The sequence below is a fragment of the Pimephales promelas genome, chromosome 20, assembly GCF_988280905.1.
Source record: "Pimephales promelas chromosome 20, fPimPro1.hap1.1, whole genome shotgun sequence".
Classification (NCBI taxonomy): Eukaryota; Metazoa; Chordata; class Actinopteri; order Cypriniformes; family Leuciscidae; genus Pimephales; species Pimephales promelas.
Genome location: NC_142788.1, coordinates 27,843,057 through 27,852,867, shown reverse-complemented (window position 1 = coordinate 27,852,867; position 9,811 = coordinate 27,843,057).

Genomic DNA, 9,811 nt, shown 5'->3' with positions numbered 1-9,811 from the left:
GTTACAGCATTTAAGCCATAATGTTGACCACATTTGTACATTGTAAAAAATAAATCTGATAAATTTACAGGAAAAAAAGTTTTCCTGTTAAAAATACGGTAGCAACATTTTAGGCTTTACTGACTTTTAACCGTATATCATTTTACAGCAATAAACCGTATTTCATTATCTGAAATAACGTTAATTTACTGCCCTTTTGATATCTGTTTTGTTCTATTGTAATACACAGACGGCCAACAATCACAGCAGAAATGAAAGTCAAATGATCACAAGAAAGTTAATACTAATATTTAGAAGCCGCACAGTGTCATTCACACGAACATTAAACACTATCATGGTAACATGTTGAAATTTTAAAAATACAATAAGCATTAATTTAACAACATTAAATGTAACATAAAACCCTAAATGTACATAACTGATTAGAAAAAAAAAACGTAGAAAATTAAGACGAAATTTGGGAATTGTTGGAATGTCAATTTACATCAGTTTTTAATAATTGACTCCAGTCCATTTTTGCTTTTTTTTTTATAAAAGAAACATGATGCCAAAAATGTTGCTGATTAAGCAGACACTGTGAACAAATCGACATCATAATCTCTAAAATAAAAAACACATAACTTGTTTTTTTACTTGACTTTCCTTACCAGCCCACTTATTTTATAACTCTACCTTCCAAATACCCATTAAATGTGCATTGTGCATTAGATAAAGTTTAATTGTAATATTTATATCAGTAAGTCTCAAGTGATATGTCAGTAAATATGTTAATGGATTTGTATTATACTTAAATAAATGGATTTGAAATATACTTTTTTTTACATCCTGCCAATGCCGCTGTGAAAAAAAAAGCAGAATAAACAAAAAAAGCAAAACTATTTTGTTTAACAACCCACAGCTTTAGGAGAATTACCATTTAGAGTATTAATATGTTAATACAACAAGCAATAATGGTTTCTTTTAACCCATTTCATTTACAAAGAGTACTTATTTCACAAACCAGCTGTCAGGAGATGATAAATGTTATTAAGTGTTTGTCATCCACAAAAAGAACATCTGACAAATCCTCTTAGAAGACCAAGGTAAAGAGTTTAAAGAAACTGAACAATTATTGGAGATGTTCGGTATGCTCGGCACGCATGAGGAATAGCCACAGGGCATTATATCTGAATGCCTGTGTTAGCGGCCCCCATTTCCTATTGATCCACCTGTGTCGAACAGATACTCAGTGTGGCAGCCGACACCAGACTTTAAAAATCAGCAGCCACCAATTACTCTCAGATCATGGGTAATAAGTCTTATGGAGACAGTTCAAACAGCGCAAGTAGCTTTTACAGCACATTTTTAATGAATTTCTTTGATTTTTCTTCTGAAACAAAATAAATAAATGATCTTATTGCAAGGGTGGATGCGCCAAGTCTGATCATGTAAAACATGATCATAAAGTATTATTCATGTCTGTTGCACAAATGGTGTTTTACACACCAAAGTGTAATACAATACATATGAGGATTTTTGCAAAAAAAAAAAAGTTGCTAAGGCAAGCTCTACTAATACATAATAACGTCTCCTGAAGAGGGAAAGGAGAAAAACAAATTCTTATTTCTTCTCACAGCACCAAGGAGAATTGAATCAATACCGTAAGATGAATTATCCATGTTCTAAATAATCAGAGACTTGTTCGGCTGCCTCGAGCCACCGGTGAGTGAAGGAACAGAAAATTGCTGAGACAGAGGCAATAATAGAGGTGACTGGTCAAGTAATTGCAAGCTATCATTGAGATGAACACCTCTGGGCTACTAATGCGTCACATGAGCCTTACAATAATGATATCACGGTTTATCAAAGAGATCTGATCAAAGTTTACAGCAACTTCTGCAACTAAAAAGGAAATCTTTGTCATTTTCTCCACGTTGCTCCAAACCCGTATGACTTTCTTTTGTCCCGTCTGGAGGGGAAAATAGAGAGAACGATCCGAAAAATATTTCAATTTCAAAACACTTTATTTGTCCCCTAAAACTAAAACATTATACATTATAACATCCTACAATAGATAAATAACACAGTGTACATGAATACCTAATATATATATTTAAAAAAATCATTAAATCAAGACATAATAAACAAAGGGGCCTGTAGCACCAAACGGTGATGCCAACGATATGCGGTTTACCACGTTTACACTGACCTGTACATTTTAGAGCCTGACCTATAAAGGATTTTGAAGGCAGATAAAAATATTTGTTGGTTTTAAAATCCGATATATCGGCCGATATTTAAAATAAAAATAAAAAATCAGAAACAGGCAAACAAAACATTAACAGATATCCCTAACATTAGTTATTTGCAGTTATTTATGAGTTTTAATTAAAATAACATGATAATGCATTTTAAAAAAGAAACTTGTTTCTTTTATTGTCACAAGAGAACAGACTGATGATAGTGGCATTATTTATAATTTAGCAATGGATAAGGTCATACTGCAAATTGTAAAACATACATGTTCAATATAACAGGCCAAGTAGAGATGATACGTTTCATTGCTTTAACTGTCACGCGCTATTAAAGAAATACTTCAGTCACATTGTCAAAAGTTAAAAGGACAGTCAGTCAACTACACTGTAACAACGTAACATAACTATTACTAGCAAATTCCGCTTCACTCTCGGCTTATTTAACAGCAGCAAAACTGGACATGATAGTCACAAATTTTGTCATGCTTATTTGAGTTAAGAGAACTGATGGAGATGTTCTTTTAATTGTTATTCAAGCAATGTATGTATCTTGACCAACTCAACGAGTGTTGCCAACAGGGACTGAGTAGAGTGCCCTCTGGTGGACAAACTATACAACTCCGACACTTAATGACATGGTTCAAGCGTGTTGTCCGTTTTTATTTTATTTTTGAAATATTGATTTATCGGCCATTATAACTGCCCATACCGATAGTTTGGAAAATGCCTAATATCGGCCGATAATATCGGCCGATAATATCGGCCTGCTGATATATCGGTCTGGTTCTAGTACATTTTTGCCTGGAGCTGAAGCTTTTCATCTTCTCAATAATAAAATTACTAATATAACCACCCAATGCATAGGTAAGGCCCTTTAGGTGACTTTGAGATGATATATAACCTTTCTGTCACCAAAAATCACCAATTGCCTCCTGTGAAATGTCTCCTACTGCCATAGCGCCCGTCCCCGAATGTTGACTGACTGCGTGTCCGAGTGAGTGAAAGGGGCATGGCTTAGTCATAGGTCAATTCCCCAACAAGGTCTGAGGGTGGACTCAAGATTAAGGGGGTGGGGTTATGATTAGGCAATCAGGTAGCAGCCCCAGCGAGGGGGTAATCATTTGGCAGGGAGTCAAAATTAGGCAAAACACTGCAATCAGACAGTCTCTTAAAGCAGCACCTCTCCGCTGAAGTCAAAGCCAGATAACATTCAAACAACCATATCTGACCATGGACTGAGACTGGCATTGTTGGAATCTACAGTATGCTGACTTGCTCAAACGCAACAAGGACATGTGATCTGAATAAAACAGAACAAATGACAGCTAACCTTGAAGCACAGTCGCCTCAACAACAGTAGTTATCAACTGTATCGAGTCGGTCTAAGGTTTCTGTATTTTAAGAGAACATTGCTATAAGCAATAGCATGATCTAGAACTAGTTCTGAACATCAACAATATAAAATCAACAATGACTGATATTCAGCCCAATAATACGATTGAAATCGTAAACAAAGAAGTTACGAATTAGATAAGTTACTTTATTTTTTGCTTCGATTGCTAATGAAAATTGATCCAAACAAAATATCAGCAGAATTGTTGCATGTAGCAAAAATGTTTAATTCCTCAATGAATCGGTAAAACAGCAGTCAAATCACCCTGTAGCCCAAGACTGATTGCCTACTGAAGCTAAGCAGGGTTGAGTTAGTATACCTGACTTAGAAAACGTATATGTCCCCGAAAGGCAATTTGTTGAACAATACAGGCATATTGACACATAATCCACAACACTTAGATGTGGGGAGGGGTACAACCAGTAATACCCCTCCCCACATCTAATTTGAATGGGTTATTGCTATAGGAATGAATGAATGTTTTGCTCGATTGTTCTAAGCTTAGGGTATCTATATCTGCGACCAGAAGGGAGCGGCTTGAACTCCACTGAAAGTGGATGGGTTGTATCCATCCAAACCTTATCTGCCTTCTGTGCCAATCTGATCAGATATAGTCGGTACAGGTCTACGTGTTGATATCCAATGATTTTTCCACATTTTTCCTCCTGAGAAAACCAGGTTGCTGCTGGAAGAGATGTTAATGAAGCCAGCAGGGGGCACTCACCCTGTGGTCTGTGTGGGTCCTAACGCCCCAGTAAAGTGAATGAGACACTATCCTGTCAAAGAGCACCGTCCTTCAGATGAGACGTTAAACCGAGGTCCTGACTCACTGTGGTCATTAAAAATCCCAGGATGTCCTTCGGAAAAAGAGTAGGGGCGTAACCCCGGCATCCTTGCCAAATTTGCCATTGGCCTCTTCCCATCATGGCTTCCTAATCATCCCCATATATAGCTACTGATCGGCTTCATCTCTGTCTCCTCTCCACCAATAAGTTCTGGCGCACTATGGCTGCCGTCACATCATCCAGATGGATGCTGCACATTGGTGGTGGTTGAGGAGATTCCCCCTTCCATATGTTAAAGTGCTTTGAGTACCTACACTCTACAGTGTAGGTACTCAAAAAAGTTGAAATGATTCTATTTAGAACCAGAAATGGTTCCATCCCCCGCTTCAAATATATATATAGAACCATTTTTTTGGTAAAAGGTTCTATTGGCCAAGTATGGAACCACAGGGTTCTATATAGAACCCAGAGGAACCCTGTTTTTAAGAGTGTATAGAACCTTTTAGGGGTTCCAAATACGTAGCGCTGATAGAACCTTTTAAGGTTCAATATAGAACCTTTTCTTCTAAGAGTGAGAAAAGCTGCAACTGTATGGGAGCACTTTGCCATTATTGCAGTGTTTAAGAGAGCTTGTATTACATTAAGTGGTTTTATATGGCTAACGAGAGACTATAGGATCGGTCTGGCCACACTATGGCTGTAGATTCATATCATTACAGTGACATGGTGATCACAGAGTACGTTCAGGAATAAATATTGTCAGTTTGTAGGAGGCCATTAGCATATAGAATAGACATGAACAAAAAGACACAGCAATTTTGATTGACGTTGGCAAGTGTTTGGCTCAACAACAACTGTGATAATGCATGCTGATTCTAAAAGTCAGGAGCATTTGAAAATGTGGAAAAGGTTAATAAATGATGATGTGCTAACACATCACGAGTGGTTTGCATCGCAAATACTTGGCAAACTCTTAAGCAGCCTTGAACCGTATGCTCCAATCATAAAATGAGATCGAAAATGCCAAAGTCATTACAGGCACGTTGGAACCGAGTGCATGATTTATCTGTTTATCACAGTCTCGCCGTTTCCTCTCTTGAATACAGTTTTAATGACATGAATAGCGGGACGAAATGGGGGCTCATGGTAGTTCCACACAAACAGCAGTGTCTCCATCCGCAGAGATGAGATTGGCATCTCAGAATGAAATATATCTGCCAATTCCAAAAGGAACAGGAGCAGCGTCTCTCCCTGATATTGAGCATTAGTATTCCTCTTCCAGCCGGTCTACACAAATGACCTTTGTCGGCCAAAATTGAGCCTGTAATCTGGTTATAGCATCACACCTCAATATCCTCCTCCCATTTCACACCTTCTGTTGTAGATCAGGGGACAAATCCCAAGATTTAAAGGAATTGGTCGCCATAACACATACTCTCAAGTTTTTACAAAACCTTATGACTTTCTTTCTTCTGTGCAACACAAAAGAAGATGTTTTAAAGAATGTAGTTGCCAAACACAGAACGTTCCCCTAACATTCCCGAATGGTCCTATGAGGTTATTTTTTTGGGAACCAAACAAGAATGTTACAGGAACTTTCCATGCAGGTTATTTTTAGGTTCCATTTTGATAACGTAAGGAGAACGTACCTGGAACGTTCCCCTAACCTTAAAGGAAAGTTTTAGGTAACCAAAAATTAACGCTCCCAGAACCTAAATTTGTTTGCATGCAATTGCAAGGAATGGAGACTGGAGTTTCAAGCTTCAAAAATGACTCAAAAGCATCATGAAAGTGTCATAAATGACTTGCTTCCTGGAAACATGATCACATTTCAATGAATAACTTTCGCTTTTCTTTTTAATCCTCTCATAAAAGTATCGTTTTGCTTCAGAAGAACTGTAGTCTTGAAATGTTTCAGTCATATGGACTACTTCTATAGTTGAAACTTGAAAGATTCACCTCCAGTCTTTATGATATTCTGCTCTCCTCTCTCAGTGGAAGTATGGGATTTTTATGTTTATATATTTATTTATTTTGCCTGTTTTTATCATCTGCCAAGCGAAAATTGCCACACAAAATAATCACCAAAATAATAGTCATCAACCCCCAGTGAAATTCCAGCAGGAAGGGCTAAACTGACGAGTAGTAATCTTGTCACTGACTGTGCTAATATTCAAACACTTTCGTTGTTTAAGGCCTCATCTGCATATAAATTGAGGCATGTGTTTGATTATTATGTTGAGTTTGCAATCCCAGAAGGTGTATGAATGCATGTTAGAAGTCGAATACATGAATACATGTTAGTAGTGCTCTGGATCTCAAACAGACACTTAATTCATTCCAAATCAAACCAGCATGTATATCCATTGTAATTCTAAATGTGCATTAAGCATACTACGATGAATCCCATATCTAGTCAAACAGAACAGATTGGTGTTGAGAACCCAAAGACCAAAATGAATTTGAGGATCAGAAAAACACTGCAGATTTTCTAATTCCTACACGAAAAAAATGCTGGGTTGATTGTGCTGGATAAAAATGCTGGGTTGTTTGGGGCACTGTAAACACATTATTGGGTTGCTCATGCTGGGTCAAATGAGTTGTAAGTGCGTAATTCCCAACTAAACAGCTGGTAACAGTATGAATACTTGATCTTAAAAACAGTCCGAATTTTGGTTTGCCATTCAATTTTTATCCTGTATTCAACAGACCCAAGTTCTAGTGTGAATCATTAGCTATCCAAAAACATGGCCTGTATCAATTTCCAGGGCCTGACATTTCGATTCGTCATATCCAAGCCTATTATACTTGTGTTCATATTACAATCATCATGAAATACTTCAGTGGCACTCCAGTACAGCAAGCTGCATTAGTTTGTGTTTTCAACAGGGTCATTTCCCAGCAGCGCTAATGGATGTGGTTGCAAAAAGCCACTGTGTAGCGTTACTTTAAGGTGAATCTGCATGTTATTCAGATACTTTGCTTGTTTTAGAAGCCATACTATTCTCATAATATTCTGGCCATATTGTGTAATTCAGCTGAGGGTTCCCATGTGGTCACACATTAACCCCAGAGAGACCTGAGCTGCTAAAAGCTTTAATCAACAGTGTGCCAGGAAAACTCACAGACTGTGCATGTTGGTCAACAGAAACAAGGGTCTATTGGGCATGCCACAATGTTCATTTTTGTAAATCTGGCCCTAAAACGCTGCATTCTGCTGTCAGTCCAGTAGTTGGCGATGTTACTGTTACAGGTAAAGAAAATGGTGAGGAATATTAAATATAATATGGCAAACTTTACACAAAAAAGACATTGTCATAGCTAAAATCTTTTTAAAATTGAACCAATTATGTAACCATTGAGATTGTTGTAGTTAAATTGATTGGTTGACTGATTTATTTATTTATGTTGTTTTATGGCCTTGACAGTATGTGTGCATTTATTGTATGTGAACATTGGTGTAATGTTTTGTTAGCTTTGTCTTGTCTGGGGGACTACGGATGAAAAATAGCCTCTGGCTAAATCCAGTACAATACATGAAATTGTAATTTTATGTTAAAAATTGTGCATGGTTCCTTCATAAATAAATAAAGAATCCAAGAATAAAATACTTTGTAAAGAAACATCCTATAGACTGAACACATAATACGCATGATGTTTTCACAAATTCACGTTTTTGTTGTACATTTTCAGGCCCCCAAAATGTATATGTAAATGAATAAAATAAATAAATGTATATGTATGTATGCTATATGTAAATGAATGGCCAAAATGCATAAAATATGTCGTGTAAACGCTAGGTCAGTTGATAATAACACTGTCTCACGGTTCGGATTTTACAATAAATATATACATACTGTTTTATGAATATTTCATTTTTTTATTAGAAAACAAGACAAAATATGTTTTCCCTTTTTTTTCTTTTCTTTTTTTTTTTTGCAGTGCAAAGGCATTTCTTACATTTGCCATTCCTAAACGCACTGAACACAAGGTCATGGCTCCTTTAAAGAATGCACCCATTTCAATATTTACTTGGTGATGGCTTAAAGTGAAAGCAATGTTTAAACGTGTCCTCTGAAAGCAGTCGAGGGAGAGTTGACTTATTATAAATATTAATGTTAGCAGTAGAGATTCAAGCCTGGCTGTGTCAAGGTGGAGATTAGAGTGACCTATATCTTTAGAAGTACAGTGGATTGGAGATACAAGCATCCTTGTGAGTTTCTGTTCGCATCCCTATTCACACAACTCAACTAAGTACGTACTTCAGGAGTACATGGGCAATTTTTTAGCTTTTAAGAAACTTTCAATATTTATTTGCCACAATCCAACCAAACCTAAACTGTATAAAATTAAAATGTTGATTAAACTTACAGCAACTACAGTACATGCATACTTTTGTGTATCAAAATACTGAGTAATACATGCAAATTCTTACAGGGAAATGCAAGATTTTTCAAAAAAAAAAAAAAAACTAAACTAAAAAAGCGGACAACTGCAAAGAGAAAATCAGCAGCTAGGGAAAAGCATCTGTCAATTTGACGCTTTTAGGAGCCTAAATAAAATCTATGGCAATCGCTGTTATAAGGATATGTTTACATGACAGCAATATCTACTAAAAATGGACAAGTTTATCCTTTGCATTTTTCGCGGACGGACGACAACGTTACTGTTAAAACAATCCCCGTTCACATGAGTCTGCAAAAACGACTAAAAACGCTGTATTCTGCTGCCAGGCCAGTAGTTGGCGATGTCTCTTTGTAAAGAAACACAACACGCCTATAGACTGAGCACGTAGTATGCATGTGCATGATGTCACCATTTTCATAAATTCACATTTTTTTGTAGACAACGGTATTGTTTCCAAAAACTTTGAAACCCGTTTTCAAGCCAACAAAATACCGTTTTGTTCATTTCATGTAAATCAACAGCCAAAACTCATTCAAATTTCTGCATTTACTTAAAAACAATGTCTAAGTAATGAAATGTGTGAGATGAGGTTTATGATCCAGACGGCATGCATGTAGAAAGCGATAAAAACTAAAGCGTATCATGTTAGCTGTCTCTGCATGTTTACAGTTATTTGAGCTTCGGCACAGTGAGATGATAATAATATCTGTCACCGGGGCTTCGTAAATGGCCTTTCCCAATTCAGAGACTCGAGATAGACTCGGATCACATCCTGCGAGACCCTAATGAAAGCCATGCCTGTGACGGAAGGACTAATGGCGTCATTATTAGAGTCAAGTTCCCTCCGCTGGCCTTTATTTCAGCATGCTGGGGAACGTCAGCGCAGATATGAGGACGAGGTCCTCCACTTCCCCGGCAGATGAAGAGCCAATCCATCCAGAGCACTACCCATAAACCCTGTCCCTCACCTCTTATTACCAACACATAAAGAG